Here is an 18754-nt window from a genome sequence, read left to right as displayed (position 1 = left end):
TGATGAAGGGCTCAGGCCCAAAACTTTGGTTACCATTTTACTTCCTCAGGATGCTGCGAGACCTGAATTTCTTCAACACATTTTTGTATCCTTTTACAGATTTTTATTTTGTTTTACTCTTAACTGAAGCACATCTTCCCTGGTTTTATATTAGTCTCTCTTAGCAATAATCAGTAATCTTATTTTGACTTTCCTAATTACTTTTGGAACTTCCTTACAAGTATTTTTGCGGACCTTGTATTCAGATAGCTAGATATCTCGGAGTTCTGCAAACTTTCACTGTTTGAATTTTCATTTTCAGCCAAACTAGGCAGTTTAATATTTTTCCACATTCTACTCCATTTGTCAGTAGTTTGCCCTCTCACTTGACCTATCTGTATCCTTTTGTTGTCAACTTCGCAATTTAATCTCCTTTTGAGTCACCTAGACCCCACAAACAGATGAAATGGTTTTGAATTTAAAAAAAACTTTAATGTACAATTAGTACAGCAAGCATAAAAATGTTAAAAATATGCTGTTATTTGTAACACCAATTGTTTAATTATGAAACTTTTTTTTATTCCTTCCACTTGCATTTTAAGGGATTTATGTTTGAGCCCCTAGATGTCTCTGTTCATCCAGGTCCTTTATTGCCCTCCCTTGCTTTAGTTCTGAGCATTGTCCACATTAAATTTAACGATTCTAACATTTCTTTCTTCTTTCTTCCTATTTTGCTCTGTTCCCTTTAAGTCTTCAGCTAATTTTTTTTTTGTCATATATCAACCCTCTACATTTATTCTAGCAGATTTTTAAGGTGTATTCTCATACCTAAATTTGACCCATCTCGAGATACTGGGGGAAAAGCTAGACCTGCACTGACCTCTAGTCTTCCACCTCTAGCCATTTTACAATATCATCGTTTAACTCCAGCTGCTTCTTTGCAATTTATTATTATTTTTAAATTGATGCAGGTAAATATCTTGAGGCACTTTCATTTGAAATTTCTCGGGTCCTTTTATCAACTTAAGTTTTACATGCAGTGTAAACAATCTAATGTTTAACATTGTAATATAAACATTAGCAAAACTAAGGAACTGATTGTAGACTTTAGGAAGGGGAAACCAGGAGACCACAAACCAATCTTCATTGAGGGGTCAGCACTGGAAAGGGTTAAGAACTTCAAATTCCTGGGTGTCATCATCTCTGAAGATCTGTCCTGGGGCCTCCATGTCGATGTAATCATGAAGAAGGCTCGCCAGTGACTACTCTTCATTAAGAGTTTGAGGAGATTTGGTACGTCACCAAAGACTCTTGCAAATTTGAGCAAGTATACCGTGGAGAGTATTCTGACTGGTTGCATCACTCTCTGGTATGGAGATGCCAATGCACAGGACAGCAAGAGGCCTGCTGAGAGTTGTGAACTCAGCCAGTGACACCATGAACATTAGTCTTCACACCATTAAGGACATCTACAAGAGGCAATGTCTCAAGAAAGCACCCTCACCCAGGCCATGGCTTCTTCTCGCTGCTACCATCAGGAAGGAGGTATAGGAGCTTGAAGACACATACCCAATGTTAGAAAATCACCTTCTTCCACTCCATCATCATATTTCTGATTGGACAATGAACCACAGATGCTACCTCACTTTTTCCTTCTTTTGCACCAATTTATTTATTTTTTTAAATGTAATTTATAGCAATTTCTGCCACAAAACAACAAATTTCGTGAAACATGTTCATGACAATAAATTCTGATTCTCAATTATTCCACCTTCTTAAACATTAAATTGGCCAATCATAAGGGGAAAAGTTTAGGGGGAACATGAGGGGGAACTTCTTCACACAGAGAGTGGTGGGTGTGTGGAATGGGCTGCCAGCGGAAGTGGTGAATATGGGCTCTGTTTTATCAATTAAAAAGAATTTGGACAGGTACATGGATGGGAGAGGTCTGGAAAGCTATGGACTGGGTGCAGGTCAGTGGGACTAGTCAGAATAATGGTTCAGCGCAGACTAGAAAGGCTGAAGGGGCCTGTTTCTGTGCTGTAATTTTCTCTGGTTCTATGACATCATATGACATCAAGTTTGTGTTACTTTAAAAAATTGAAAATCTTTCGCCAGGTGACATTTTAATATCTGCAACGGCATTCTAATGGTCTAACCTGCAGAATGTTTTACACACTGAATGCCCAGATAAAATGTAATGGATATAATTTGGGTAATAGTTTAATGTAATTATTTTTCTTTATCTTTAAATCACATCTGCCAAAGTCCTGTATGATTAATAAGAACCTTGCTGCATTTACTGTAATTCAGTACCACAGATGTCAGAGTAGACTAAAGACATTAGAGTAACTAAATGGCAATTAATGAATGGGAATGAGGAGCTGTCAGAACTCAAACTCGTATTACAGCCTGAAACTGAGGTCACTTTCCCAGGAGGATTAATCCCTCACATAAATGATACAACCACTGCTGGGCATTACTGAATCCTGAAGGAGGATAAACATTTATGTTCTCTTAGAAGGCTTTGTTGAACAATTTGCTCCTCCCTACCTCCTAACCCGATAAAGGGGGCTGGAGGTATGAATGGAATTGTCAAGTAGGTATTTTTGAACTAGAATTTGCAAACAATATTGAAAGCAAGGACACAGCTGTATGAGATGACTAAGAATTATCAAGCTTAATAGGAAATGATATAGGGAAGGACAGAAATTAAATGGTGCAATGCAAGGTAGACAAATCACCTATTTTTGAGGGATTCTTGATCTATTGAAAGAAATCATGAGACAAGACAACCACAGGCCAAAAGTTTTTAATTTACTTCTAGGGAATAGCATTCAGGGTTGGAGTGAAAGATCAAATGGTTTCGTCATCCTTGTATCAGTAAATTTTAAGTATTTACCCAGATTCAAAGCTAGAGGTACAATAATAAAGATTTTAGAAATGTACTGGTGACAGCATCTTCCTCGAACAAATCTGGTAAAGCCATGTATTTCCAATTCAACAGAGCCTTGAGACAAGATAGAGGAATTGAAAGGGAAGGATCTAAAATTTAATTTGATAAAAAGACCCAACAAGAAATTTCAAATGAAAGTGAAAATTGTGCCTCAAGATAGGACAGTAGTTTCCCTACCCTTAGCCCTTTAAAGTCTGTGACGCTTTTAAAAGTATACAGAAGCCAATTAAGAAGGTCATTAGGAAGGACCTTCCTAACAAGTGAGGAGATGTGTGTCCACAATAGGCCACTAGTTAAATCAACTCCAAGGAACTTGGTGCTTTCTATTTTCTCTATTCCAGAATTTTTGAGGTGTAATGGTGGATGGTGGTCATTCCTGGTCCTCCTGAAGTCCACAATCATCTCCTTCATCTTGTCCACATTGAGACTCAGGTTGCTACTCTTGCACCATTGAATTCCACCTCTTCTCTGCAGTGAGCCTCACCATTGTTGCTGATGAGGCTGGTCACTGTTGTGTCATCTGCAAACTTGATGACGCTGGAGCTGGATCTGGTGATGCAGGTGTGGATCAGTAGTGTAAAAGGAATGGGCTGAGCACACAGCCCTGAGGTGCGCCAGTGCTTGACATTTTGCTACCAACCCGGACAGACTGATCTTTCTGTTAGGAAAGCCAGAATCCAGTTACAGAGAAGGGTGTTGAGTCCCAGCGAGGACAGCTTCTCCCTCAGTCTCTGGAGAATGATTGTATTAAACACCAAATAGACTCTCTGATTTTAGTTGCATCCTGCATGGAAGAGTCTTTTTAAAAAATTTTGATTTTTTTTCTGTATTCTCTCTTATAATCTAGTCACTTTCTCATTTTGCAGCTGATTTGATTTAATTTCACTACCTTAATCATTCCTGTTTCTTCCTTGATGATTAACTCTCATCGATAAATGAGCTATACCGTTGGCCTTGCTGTTATCTAAGGGTATAGGTGCACTTTTGTCATATTGGTATCAATTCACACTTCCAGCATACAAGCTAGTTAAACTCGGGAAATACTCTCATCAACATCGCATACCACACTGGCAATATCTGGCTCAGCTTTTTCTGCCGAACATCTCCTTCTCATGGGAGTACCTCAAGGATGCATGCTCAGCCCACTGCTTTGCTATTTCTATACCCATGACTGTGTGCTAGCCACAATTCAAATGCCAGCTACAGTTTTGCCAGTGACACCATGGTTGTGGGGAGCATTCTAACTGCATCACTATCTGGTATGGCAAAGCCATTGCACATGACAGGAAAAGGTTCCGGAGGGTTATAAATTGGCACACACCATTATGGGCATTAGTCTTTAACTTAGTAAAGAACATCTACAAGAGGAGGTGTCTCAAGAAAGCAGCCTCTATCATCAAAGACCCTTACTACCCATGCCATGCCCTTTTCTTAATGCTAATTTTTAACATTTTAAATGTAGACATACAGCACGGTAACAGGCCACTTTGCCCCACGAGTCCGTGCCGCCCAATTTACACCCAATTAACCTACACTCCTGGTTTCAAACGATGGGAGGAAACCGGAGCCCCCGGAGAAAACCCACGTAGACATGGGGAGAATGTACAAACTCCTTACATACAGTGCAGGATTTGAACCCCTGTCCCGATTGCTGGCGCTGTAAGGGTGTTGCACTAACTGCTGGCAATGTAAAGGTGCTGTGCTATCTGCTGCACCAACCGTGCTACCGTCAGGAAGGATCTTTTCCTTCCTAATGACCTTCTTAATTGGCTTCTGTATACTTTTAAAAGCGTCACAGACTTTAGAAAATTTTTGGACATATACACGGTAACAGGCCCTAACGGACCAAAATCCCAAGCCGCCCAATTACACCTAATTGACATGGTGATTCAGTCATGGGTCAGTAGTGTGAGCAGGAGCCCTGTGTAGTGCCAGTGCTCAGTTTTTTGAATGGTGGGAGAAAACCAGAGCACCCAGAAGAAACCAACACACATGGGGAGAACGTACAAACTCCTTACAGATAATGTGGGATTCAAACCCAGGTTGCTGGAGCTGTGACAATGTTGAGCTAAACACTACACTAATCGTGCTGTCCTATCTTTCCACTAATTTTTCTTCCTTTTATTTGTTTTTAACTTTGGCTTTAACTTGTCAGTCACACTTGTATAAGTTTTCCATTCAAATACAGTACGATTATCTGAAATGGTCAGGACTTGGCCTATGTCGGATAAAAAAAATTCTGGATAACTGGTCAATTTAAAAACAGCCCAGTAGCAACAGCAAATCACTTGTAACAGTGTTTAAACAACAACAAACATTTTAAGCATTAAAATAATGTTTAATTCTCACCCAAAAAAATGCTGGGTGCTGCCGATCTCTGATACCTCCGCACTGAGCCCCTGCTCTTGCCAGGATCCAAAGGTCCTGGCTCCTGCCTGGGATCCCGATGTCTCCCTCCCGCCTAATGAGGATTTTGGAGAACCTGATTTCAGATAATCAGAGTTATACTGTAATTATTTTTTTTGGAATATACCTGTTGTGCACCTTCCTTATTTCTCACGGAAACCTCAGCCATTGCTGCTCTGCTGTCCTCCATGCTAGAGTGCCTTTCCAATCAACTTTGGTCATTTCCTCTCTCATACCTCTGGTGTCCCCTTTATTTCACTAGTACACTGACACAACCAATTTTAGATTCTCCCTCTCAAACTGTAGAGCAAATTCATATCAGGAAACCCTTACCTTCATATCCCTTTATCAACTCTGGTTCATTACACAATACTTAATCCAGATTTGCCATTTCCCTGGTCAGCTCAGTCACAAGCTGTTTAAAGGTTCCTTTTATTGTCATGCATTAATATAGAAGAAGTCCAAAATCCGCACTGTTCGTGGATTGGTTCAGTTTGGATTTTCCGGATTCTCAAGTGGTCAGGATAGGAAGAGTATCAGTTTCAGTGGATTCACGGAGAGACGAGTCCAGACACAATTATTACAATCACACGTAACTTTAATTAATGCACAGGAGACAAACGGGGAGAATGTTGAATGGTACTCGATTACTATTTCACTTAAGCAACGATATAAACAGTCACCTCCGACCTAGGTTGGACTCCGACAATAATGACATGCCCACACATTTGAGTGCACGCACTAGAGAGTGTGTGTGTGGGTCTATTACACACACCTGGTTCCCTGTACCATCAGCAGGTATTGATCAGTTTCACCTTACCTGCAATACTTCTAGCGATGTCCACAGTAGCAACCTGATGTGGAGCAATGTCCTGAGCTTGGACCATGAGACAGAGAAAAAGAATGTGCTATGCACTGGTGTTATATACAGGGCTAATCTATGTTTCTAGCCAATAATGACCCAAAGTGATTTAAATAAGCTAACAGCAAAGTGTGTATTAATGGGTGGCTGGAGACCAACCTTGAATGGCAGATGATGTGACTTCTGAATAAGGGTGCAGTGGTGCCGGAGCTCACTGGAGCGCCATTCTGGCATGAGTCTAATTGAGTTTTTTGAGGAAGTAATAAAAGAATTGATGAGGGTAGGGCGGTAAATGTGGCCAAATGGATTTTAGCAAGGCATTTGAAAAGGTCCCTCATGAGAGACTCATCCAGAAAGTGATGAGGCATGGGATCAGTGGAACCTTGTCTGTGTGGATAAAAAATTGTTTAGTAGGAAGAAAGCAGAGAGTATTAATGAAAGGAAAGTATTCTCCATGGAGGTCAGTGACTAGTGAATTGTTGCAAGGATCTATTCTGGGACCCTTGCTCTTTGTGATTTTTATAAATGACCTGGATGAAGAGGCAGAAAGATGGGTCAGTAAGTTTGCAGATGACACGAAGTTTGGAGAAGTTGTGGATGTAGCAGAAGGTTGTCAAAGGTTACAGGAGCATATAGATAGGATGCAGAGTTTGGCAGATGGATTTCAATCCGTACAGGTGTTTGGAAGGACAAACTAGAAGGCTGAGTACAGGGTTAATGATCAGTTACTTAAAAGTGTGGGGTTAAAATCCATACATCCCTCAAGATTGCCGCACAGATTGATAGTATAGTTAAGAAGGCTGGGCTTCATTAAAAGGAGGATGGAATTCAGGAGTAGAGAGGTGAGACCACACTTAGGGTTCAGTTCTGGTCACCTCATTATAGAAAGAATGTGGAAGCTATGGAGAGGGTGCAGAGGAGATTTACCAGGATGTTGCCTGGATTGGGAAACAAGTTTTGTGAGGCAAGGTTCTCTTTGGAGCATAGAAGGATGAAAGGAGACTTGATAGAGGCAGCACCTGTTTCCCAGCGCAGAATCAGCAAACACCAGAGGACATACATACAAAGTTAAGGGAAGGAAGTTTAGGGGAGACATCAGCGATAAATGTTTTACACTGAGAGTTGTGAGTGCCTGGAATGCCTTGCTGGGGATGGTGGTGGAGGCTGAAACATTGGGGGCATTTAAGAGACTCTTAGGTACATGGATGAAAGAAAAATAGAAGGTTATGGGGTAGGGAGGGTTTAGTTTTTTTTTAGGAAGGAATACATGGGTCGACACAACATCGAGGACCAAAAGGCCTGTACTGTGCTGCATTGTTCTATGTAAAAGAGAATCTTGTAAGAGTCATTGAGTGTCTGTGGATTCATACCCAACGCTTTTACAACCATATAGCTCAAACCATCGTCAAACCAAGCACCAGGTCTAAACCTCCGATATGATTAGGAAGCTTTCAGTACCCAAGGAAGGCCCTTTGTGATTTCCTCTTGCCCACAGCACCCTCTCAAAATTTGGTTCTGATACCTGTCTTTAGCTGCCCTCAGCCTCTTTGACTGCATCACCCGCAACCCGTGTGGATCCTTCAACCGCTGAGCCCTCACTAGTTGCATCCTATAGGATCATCTTCTAAGCTTCTCCATCTCAACATGGAGTATACTCCCGTTTCTGGTGCCCTGCACTGATCCATTGCTCCCTTTGAGTCTGCAACCCCTCGTGGTATGCTGCCCAGCACAGGTACCGCCATCCAAGGATGGAGGATTTTTAAAAAAATACATCGTCAGCTCCTTTAACAGACTGTTTAAATCTGTATGGAGCTGGTGTATTAAGATCAGGTGGTAGGACCCTGCTGAGCAGTATTGTGTCTCCACTCCCTGCTGTTTGCCAAGCAGCTTCATGGGGTGGTTGGGTGGATGTGGCAACTGTACCCCTTAGGCTGAGCCTCGCCACGAGGCCTGATCGTTACCTGTCCCTCTTACGCTGCTTGGCTGGCTGAGTCCTGTCAGCTGGATGACAGGCAGAATGGCCTCTACCCACCAGTTTCCCTCCCCATGGCCCTCTGTTCTTTGGCAGTACTGTTATGGGCCCAGAGGACCCCAAAACCCAGAAGTAATAGAAATTCACCAAGACAAATGATTACTTAAACAAAAGTCATTTTTAATTTTCTTTAATCGTAAAAACAGTATCAAATTTAACTTATTACTATTAACTTAACTTACCCAAACTTAAGCCCCCTTCTAATTCTAAGCACATGTGTATGTAATGTGTATAAGTTCAGAAAAGTTCTTTGATTCACAGTCCAATCTCACTTCTCACTCCTCCAAGTTCACTGGTATCAGGCAATTCTTATACTGTGCACAGAATTTAACAGTGATGAATTTTCACCAAGCTCTGATGCTTAAATGGTTACCACTCAGGAAGGTTCTTGTTGTTTTCAGAGAGATTTGTTGTTCATTGGACACACACAAACTGATTCCCTCCGATCAGCCACTTCAGTGTCTTGCTGAAGAAACTTGCCCCATTGGGGTTTTCCAAATGATAACCTCTTCTTCTGCAGGTCACCACAGAGTTCCTTTTGTTTCCCTTATTTCAGATGAAACACTCTAGCCAGCCATTTCCTCTTGTATGGACCACAAAGGTTTTCAACAGGCTGAACTCACAACCCGTCTTCAAAGTGGGGTTTCAACAAGTTGCCAGCTTGCCATAACTGCAGAAACCAGTTTTTTTCTCTCTCTTTTAGAGAAAGCCTGTTTGGTCTCTCCCCCCTCCCCCCCCCTCTCTTCTTGCAAAACCACGTGACTTTCATCGAACAGCAAAGTGCAACTAGACAGATTGTGAAACCAGACCCAAACTTCTGAGTCAGTTCATCTGTTCCTTTCAAAACAATAATCCATTTACATCTGCTTTTGAAATTCTTTAGCAAAGCAGTCTCTTTGTTTCATTGTCTTTGCAAAGGCAGTAAAGTTCTTGCATTTTAAATGAGATCTGTTTTGTGAAGTGTTTGTTTTTGTTTGTGACCTACACTACACAATCTTCCTTCAAAAACTTATCTATATACAATATAAAATATGATATCCATCACAGTACTCTTGGAAGTTTGCCTCTCACTAGCTGTGCGACAGCAGCTGCCAGAGCACCCGGCTCTTCAGCTGCCAGAAGAAGCCATCCTGAAGGCATTCTATAAACTCCTTCTCTTGGGATCCATCACCAACCCAGTTTTCCCAATCAATCTGAATACTGAAATTCCCCATGACTATTGTAACATTGCTCTTTTTTTATACCTCTCTGTCTCCCTCTGTTGTTTGCTTGCCACATTCTGGCTACTGTTTGGATGCCTGCATGCATTCTCATCAGGGCCTTTTTACCCATAGTTTCTTAATTCTACTTACGGGGATTCCATATCTTCTGATCCAATGTCTCACTGAAGATTTGATTCAATTTTTAACCAGCAGAAAGAACTACTTCACCTCCTCTGCCTACTTTCATGTCCTTCCAATACACAGTGAATCCACAAATATTTCATTCCCATCTGTAGTCTTTCAGCCACAACTAAGTGATAGCATACCAGCTGTAGTACAGTATCAACCTTATTTCATATACAGTGGGCATTTAAATACAAGACCTTCTGTGCTCTATTCATCGCCCATTTCATCTGTGTTTCTAAATTACCCCAAATTAAATCCTTAATCTTGCCCTTGCAATTTTGCCCTATTGATTGCCGATCCTTCCTCACAATCTTGCTTTATAGTACATCATCTTATGTATCTTCTGTCTTATTCAGTGGTTCACATCCCCACGCCAAACTAATTTTAAACCCTCCCCAACAGCTCAAGCAAACCTGACCATCAGGAAGTTGGTCCCCCTCCAGTTCAGGTGCAACATTTATTCTTTGAATGAATACTGAGCTTCTTGACAAAATGATTTGTCATAAAACATTTTCTCACCAGGTTGAAATTTAGTGCCTTATTGTTTGGTTCTCCATTGTGTTTAAATATGAGATTTGTTAATCTTCTTCCCATTAGAGAATAGCGCAAGAGGCCTTTGTTCCATCAACCTTTTCTGAATTCAAAGTGAAAGAGTGAGCTGGAACTGCATGACAAATGGGTATCTGCTCTCAGTAAACGGATGTGAATCTTTGTTAGGCTGTGCACATCTTTGAATGTTAAAAGATTACTTGAAGTTTATATTGTTTATAGTCAAGAAGGGTAAGCTGTCCTCCTTGCCATTGCTGAAACTTGGACTCTCTTTACTTGGTTTCAAATAACACCATTTTGTGAGAGAGGCAGAAATTGTTAGCTATTGATTGCTCCCATCAACATGACTTTCGAAGCACTGCTGTTCTTTCTCCCAATCTTTGTTTGGCACTCCACATACCACTGCCATTTCAATTGATCTCCAAATTCAAACACCCTATCCTCTCTTCTCCCGACCAAGCTTTGCATCTTCTTTGTTTGCCCTAGATTTGGGCACCTTCTAACTTCTCAATCGTTCATTCACCAGTTGCTACTAATGCATTTTTTTTCCTGCCTTCACCACGCCGGCAACTACAGACTGCATTTTTTTTTTTCATTTTAAAAATCCATTTTAAAAGAATGATTCAAGTTTTGTCAAATGTGAGCCCTGTCTTTGTTTTAATATAAAGAGGATGAAGAAGTTACAAGGTCAATGTAAAAAGATAGTAAAGTCAGACAGTGTACTCAGTAAAGAATGAGGCAAATGGCTGAGGAGTGAATACCAACGAAGAGATCATAAGAGACATAAACCTTTTGAATGAGTGGTACCCTGGGATATCAAGTAATACATATTTAAATATTTCTGTACAGTTGTGCTAAATTTTCTACATTAACCTTCAAACCCAGTCTGGCAGAACATAGTAAACAAACTTAACTTGCTGGCTGTGCCATGAAGCAGCAAAGTAGAAGTCTCAGATGAGGTATGAAAACTGTACAGCCGAACTGACAGTATCTGCTGTAATGTTATGACAGCTCAATCCATCTGGATGTCTGGAGTTGGTTAAAGTGGAAAGATTGTCTTAGTGCCTGGTAGGAGACGGCTGCCTTTATCAACCTAAATCCACAGCCACTAATGGTAGTTTTAGAGGGACGTATTGACGCAAAGCTTCCTTTTAAAGTCTTAAATTTCTTTTCAGAATGTACCAAGTGGATTCTTGTTTTCAGTCAATAAAGCTTTTAGTTTACTTATTGAAGAATTCTCTTTTAATGCAGAGCATTTTACGACATCCGACACTGAGTGGTCGATATGTGTTTCTTGAAGCAATGACAGCAGAATGCTGTAGTTTGCAAATCTCTTCTCCAAGTCTGAAAACTGGCTAAGATTTCGGTATCGGAAATCGAAAATTTCTACACCATTCTATTGGCTCAGTTGCTGCTATACCAGGGGAATGGGCTAAATGTAGCATAGGTGGATGGGAAAGTGCAGCGCCTTTAACATTGCTGATCCCATGGTAGCAGGCCTGCAGTTATTTAGGAAATCTATCTGTCCCCAGAGCAGAAAATAAAATGGCACAAATAAAATGAGGGAGTGGAGTATATAAATGTTTGTCTTATGTTCTGCAGTCCGCATTAAAAATTAAATTGCAAAGATGGATTAATTTACCTTTATTGTTCTTGTTTCTTTTATCTTGATTGGCCACTTCAGTAAACATACACAGCTGACCTTATCCTGCTAATGCGATGCTGTCCTTGGACATCAGAGTGGCTACCAAAGGGCTTTAATGGAGCCTGAACCTTGTGAAACCTTACCAAATCTTCAGTGGCTGGTATTTTCACTGTATTTTCTTTTTTCAACAGATCTGCTGGTTTTAGCCATGTCTGTAATCAATAATATTAGACTTTTGTGCTAGATATTTCAGAAAGATGGTGAATTCATGTGCTGATCTGTTAAGTATTAGAAACCATGTTGAATGATCTCACTACCCAATAAGCTGGATTGTAAGGTTCACCGCAGAGCTCTGCATATTATTTTGAAGGGTGGGGGAGCTGAGGCTCGTTTCAATATTATTATTTTCTGTGGTTTTTCTCCAACTAGATTGTCATTTGGAATGATCAACAAAATTGAAATTGAAAGGATCATTTTAATTGCTGCAATCGTGACAATTTATACAGAAATTCAACCCCAGTAAAAAAAATTGTTGCACATTTAAGCCAAGGCACAGAATACAAACTGGCCATAAAAAAAAGGTATAACAAGCAGTTTAAGCCTTTTACTTTCAGTGAAGTCCTGGTTATTTGTAAAACAGTAGGGCAGAGAAGCACTTTCGTCAGAACTTCTGGCATCGTAGAAAGAAGTTGTCCTTTGCAGGCCACCTTGTTGTCCATATTACATCTGTATCCCTCTTTTTTCTATCCAGGTCCCTGTCCAAACACTGTTATATTTAATCTGCCTCTTTTACTTCCTTCCTTTAACATCTCCTTCCAATTTGCTATCAGATCATGCCTTGCATTGAAATCTACCTTCCCCCAGTTTCCTGAGGGTCAATAGTGAACGATGATCACCGTTCCCAAAAAGTTCCTTTACAGATACTTTAATGATTTGGAGCCAAATGAGAAAGACAGCAGATACTGGAAAACTGGAGCAACACACAAAATGCTGGAGGAAATCACTTGCCTGTCCTTGATTGCTAAAATGGATCAAGTGCAGTCCCTTTCCCAGTAGGGCACACAGCATACTACGACAGAAAAACCTTGTGAATGCTTTTTCTAAATTCTTCCCCACCTGAACATTTTGTCTCAAAAGTTAATCCAGTTATCTTGAAGGAATACTCTATGACCCCGTGACTGCTATTCTTCAATCACCTCCACCTTTCCACTCTAAATTTATGCTAAAGGTTTCATGATTGTCACTTAATACGACATTTAGAATGTAAGAGATGCAAAATTCTTTAACTTTGCCTACCATAAGGCAGACAGAGAGTCACCACGTTGTCCTTCGCCCCTTACAGAAACCTGAAGCACCTGCTGTTCCTTGGCAATCTCCCCTCCCAAGTCCTGAGCCTGCTTAGCTTGCACGTTAACCTATTGTAGAAGCCCTCCTGCATTTCACAAGGATCCACCTTCCTGAGAAAAGAAGACTAACAGCTAGTTTGAATTATAATATATTTAAACAGTAAAGGGTCAGATAATTTTGGTGATAAATGGAGTAGAAAGGGGGAATCCACCAAATTAAGTGGTCATATGAAATATTTCTTCACAGTTTATTGCCAGGATTTTTTAAAACATATTGCAAGTCATAACTACAGATCCTTGATAACTTGGTTTTAAAGAATGATCACTTATTAATGGATTTTACTAGTGACAAAATAGTTTCAATTTGAGATGCATTTTTTGAACATATGATGCTCTAGCTATTAAATTTTACATTGTAATAAAATCAGCACAAATCCATGCACATACAGTATCAATCCCTTCCTGTACTCATCTGAGATTCATGTAACTGCATTGTCTTTCAAGCTCGATGAGCTTTTAAACTGCCATTTTTGGCCTTATTAGCCATGTTGGTAAATTTTCATTTGGTCAACATAAGATTGCTCTCTATATTTTGGAAAGATCTATGCTATTTGTATATTTCTATAAGCTAGCCACTCAAAGAAATAAAAATGATCTTAATATGCAAAAATAAAATGTGTTGGGTAATGGAGGAAACAGTTAGGGAAGTCCAGTGTTCCGATTGCAGGATGTGGGTAGTCGGGGACAACACATTTGTTGCTGATGACTACACCTGCAAGAGGTGCATCCAGCTGCAGCTCCTGGTAAACAGAGTTAGGGAACTGGAGCTGCAGCTGGATGAACTTTGGATCATTCAGGAGGCAGAGGTAGAGAGGAGTTTTAGGGAGACAGTTTACTAGGATCTTGCCAGGGCTTCAGAAGTTGAGTTACAGGGAAAGATTAAGCAGGTTAGGACTTTATTCCTCCAAATGAAGAAGCTCTGCAACAAAGCATATGGGATGGAGATTGTAAACCTGGCTGAATGGTGCACCAACAACAACCTCGTACTCAATGCTACCAAAACTAAGGAGCTGATTGTTGACTTCAGAAAGGAAAGCCAGATCACTGGGGGAATCAAAGGTGGAGAGGGTAAACAAATTTAGGTCCTTGGCAAAACCGAAATCTGGATATGTTTATCAATGCATCAAAAAATTTCAACCTGAACATCACGTGGCGGTGAGCGGGAGGTTTGAGCTAGTGGAGTTGTTCTAGTGACACGGTGCGGACTTGAAAGGCCGACATGGCCTGTTTCTGCTCCGTAAATGGTTATATGGTTAATAGGGGATGATTTGATAGAGGTTTACAAAATTTTGAGAGGTATAGACAGAGCAGGATCTTTCCATTGAGATTAGGAGAGGACAAGGCTTTAGGGTGAAAGGGGAAGGATTTAGGGGGAACATTAGGCTGAATTTATTCACTCAGAGAGTGGTGGGAGTGTGGAATGAGCTGCCATCTGATGTGGTGGGTGCAGACTCGATCTTGAGTTTTAAGAATAAATTGGATAGATACATGGATGGGAGAGATCAGGAGGGTTATGGAATGGGAGCAGGTTATTGGGACTACGTGGCACAGGTTAGAAGGGTCAAGTGGCCTGTTTTCTATGCAGTAGCTTTCTTTTGATCCTATGGCTGGTGTGTCAGCCAATGCAAATGACAGACATGTGACATCATGTTTGAAAGTGTGGAAAGAATAATCTTGCCTTCTTGGTAAAATAAATACATTCAGAATCAGAGCACTAATCAGAATTTTTGAAATTAAAATAACACCAACCTAGATTACAAGTTTTATATGCATCTCTAAACCTCAACAGTGCACTCAATGTAACCTTGAAGAACAGATACATGGATGGGAGCGGTCTAGAGGGTTAAGGAATGGGAGCAGGTTATTGGGACTAGTTGAACAATTGTAGGCACAGTCTAGAAGGCCCAAATGGCCTGTTTTCTGTGTTGTAGTTTCTATGGTTCTATTAATGCCTCTTCTCATTTTTCCTGACACTGGTGTCCGGTCAACGCGGTGGAGGGTGTATAGCGCTATATATGGAAAGTCTTCGTTCAGCCACCGTAGATGTCACTCCACATCTGTAGAAATTTGCCAAGGTTTCCGATATCATTCTGAACTTTTGCAATTTCCTGAGTAAGTAAAGGCATTGACGTGCTTTCTTCACAATGCCATATTGGGTCCAAGAAAGATCCTCTCAGATAGCGACTCCCCGAAATTTAAATTTTCTCACCCTCTCCACCTCTGATCCACCAAATATCACTGGATCGTATATCTCTGATTTTCCCTTCGTTAAGTCTACCATCAGCTCCTTGGTTTTAGTGACATTGAGTGAGTGGTTGTTGTTTGTAAACCTTTCAACCAAGTTTTCTTATGTATGCTGATCCATCGCCCCTTTCTATGCATTCCACTACAGTATGTGTTCAGCACATTTGTATTTGGTGTTGTGGTCATAGCAAGCCACACACTCATGGGTGTAAAGCAAGTAGAGCAGGGAGCTAAGCAAGCAGCCCGGTGGTACTCCAGTGCCGATGGAGATTGTAGAGGAGATGTTCTTGCAAATCCCCACTAATTTGGATCTGGAGGTGAGAAAATCCAGGATCCAACCTGTATGCATGCACTGACCACTGCATTCTGGGTTAGTCCCATTTGTCTGTTTTTGCCCCATATCCTTTTAAGCCCTTCATACCCATATATCTGTCTAAATATATTTTGAATGTATAATTGTACCTGTTTCTATCGCTTTCTATGACAGCTTAATCCATATATGGACTACCCACTGAGTAGAAAATTTTGTCCTTCAGGTCCCTCTTAAATCTTCATCTTAACTCTATGCCCTTTAGTTCTAGAATCATCAACCCTGGAGAAAAAGACTGAATGTTCACTTTAATCTATGATTTTATAGCCTCCATTGTTTTATCAAGTAAAGACCCAGCATATCCAACCTCTCTCTTTCACTCAACCCTTCTAGTCCCAGCGACATACCGATGAATCTTCTTTGCATCCCTTCCAACTTGATATTCTTCCTACAGCTGGATGGCCAGAATTGCACACAGTTCTCCAGGTAATTTCTCACCAGCACCTTGTACCACTGAATTACAAGGTTCAAATTTTTGTACTCAATAGCTTCCCAATGAAGGCAAGCATGCTAAACATTGCCTTCACCATCCTATCCACCTGAGTTGCCATTTCCATAGAACCATGCGACTGTACCCCTAGGTTTCTCTGTTCTACATCACTTGGCAGGCCTCTGCAGTTTACCAAGTAAAATCTACCCTAGTTTGACTTACCAAAGTGCAACACCACTCAGTTTGCTGAATTCTATTTGATATTCCTTAGTCAAGCTTTCCAGCTCATTCCATTGTAAACTTAGTATCCTTCCTCATTGCCCACTCTACCACCAATGTGTTGTCATTCACAAAGTTACTAATTACACCAACTATATTGCAATCCAAATGTCTACAGATACAATCCTAATAACCTAGGATTTTGTCTTTCCTCTAACCATCCAATTGAAAATCATGGGATAAGAGTGGTTCCCCATTCAAAACATTGTTAGGGATGTACTCATTTATAATTTTTCTAAGAAAATAACTGAAACTTCACCTTAAGGTTAATTTAGATTTTAGTTGTACATTCATTATCCTGCATAATGATGTATGGTAAGGCTAAAATTTAATATCAAATGCTAATGTGTGAATTTAAAGAAGAACTTATCAGATGGATTTTTGGTTAATTTGGGGAGTGCTCGACACTGGATGTAATTTTTACTTCTGAAGAGTGTAGAAAGTTGTCAATCAGTCTTCCTTTTTGACCGAATGTTGATTGCTGCGTAAACATGTGTGTAAATGTGAGATTTTAAACGCCACAAAGTTTTGCTAAAAGTCCTTAAAACAATGAAAGGTTTAAATGGAGAAACTGGTTTCTCAGTTAATATCCATGGAATAGAGATTTACAATAACTGGCAAAAATAAACATAAAGTAATCAAGATGTAAAACTGCAAATATCCCGGAATGAAGCAGCTATGTGAAAAGCATATTTGATGCGACAAGTACTTATGGTCTGTATTCATTTGGCACCAGATCGATAGGATATAATTGTTGGAGAACCTTTTAGGTGGTAGTTAAATAAAGAGAAAATAAAACACGCAGATGCTGGAAATGCGAACATGAAGTCTCCTAACCTCTCGACCCTACTCCACCAGTCATGATAGAGGTTGATCTTCCCCAGTCTTGCTGCGCAATTTCCCCATCGCCCTGAATTCCAAGATCTTTCCAAAATATACCTACAGTAGTACCCCTGTTTTCCTGAATTCAAGCAACCGTCAAAAAAATCGAAGAAAAATATGTAAGTTTAAAATTGGCACGCCTCGCCATTACTTCACTGGCACACAACACACAGTCTCAAGCAACCGGAAAATGCGAATATTTGACATCTATCAATCCCCATTGGTGCCTGATACCAGGGGTTTTACTGTACTTTTTTAAAAAATACCTCCAGTGATCTGTTCTTCCCAACCATTCAGGGTAAAGAATTCTGGCGATCTACCATCCTCAGAGAAGTTCTTACGCCTATCTATTTTACATGATCACGCCCCGATTTTAAATTTAGACATACAGCACGGTTACAGGTCCTTTTGTCCCACGACCCTCTGCCACCCAATTGACCTACAGTCCCATATGTTTTGAAGGGTCAGACCACTTGGAAGAAACCCACACAGACATAGGAGAACATACAAACTTCTTACAGACAGTGTGGGATTTGAACCCCAGTCCTGGTCGCTGCTGTTGTAACAGCGTGCCGCCCTAGTTAGTGCCACCTTGGTCCTTGAGGCATCTTTCCATCTTGAAAAAAGACCCATTTAATCTGGCTCTGTGAGATTCAATATGAATTTAAGATTGGTGATCATCAATCTTAACTCCATATTTAAGATTAGATATCATGCATCAAATAAAATAAAAGCAAATACCCCTGAGTATTTCTGAGCACTTTCTGCTTTGATTGCTGCCTCTACTGTCTCCTTTGTACTACTGTCCAAATGGGGAAAAAAGTACTCAAGTAGTTTTGTTAAAATTCTCTTTTGTCTTTGTTCATTTCATTACATTGTTGTTCCATTGAAGAATTTGTTATTTTAATCTGGATTCTCTGTGACTGCTTAGATAACTTTGAGCACACAAAAAATGCTGACACCTTCAGGCATGATAAGCACCGAGAGGAGTTTCGTGGAACTCTTTTAAGAAATTTCATTGAAAGGCAATGTGAAAATCCTTGGATTAGCCCAACCTTGCAGACTGCGTCAGTGAGAGAGTAATCGCCATCAGACTGAAACCCGATATACAGATTTGTGACCCTTTTGCTATTGCAAAGGACAATCACAGGACCTTCTGTGCTGTTCGATGATGAGATCACAATGTTTTCCAGTATAATACTGTAACCTTTAATTTCCCTTTGCATGTTGTGATAATAAGGGCCTGCTTAATGGTTTTTTTTCTGAAGTAAAAGAGATTAATAAGGACAATGTTTAACAACTGCAGTTCCTCTAATATTAATGCCT

At 40.4% G+C, this 18754-nt stretch overlaps 1 protein-coding gene across 1 annotated transcript in view; it reads left to right on the top strand.

The window, feature by feature from the left end:
• The window catches only part of slc30a6 (solute carrier family 30 member 6), a 152355-nt gene that overhangs the window by 72605 nt on the left and 60996 nt on the right, over positions 1-18754 (top strand). The window lies entirely within an intron of this gene.

This window comes from Narcine bancroftii, chromosome 4 (assembly GCF_036971445.1).
Source record: "Narcine bancroftii isolate sNarBan1 chromosome 4, sNarBan1.hap1, whole genome shotgun sequence".
Classification (NCBI taxonomy): domain Eukaryota; kingdom Metazoa; phylum Chordata; class Chondrichthyes; order Torpediniformes; family Narcinidae; genus Narcine; species Narcine bancroftii.
The sequence above is the reverse complement of the archived record's forward strand: the minus strand, read 5'-3'. Positions and strand labels throughout refer to the sequence as shown.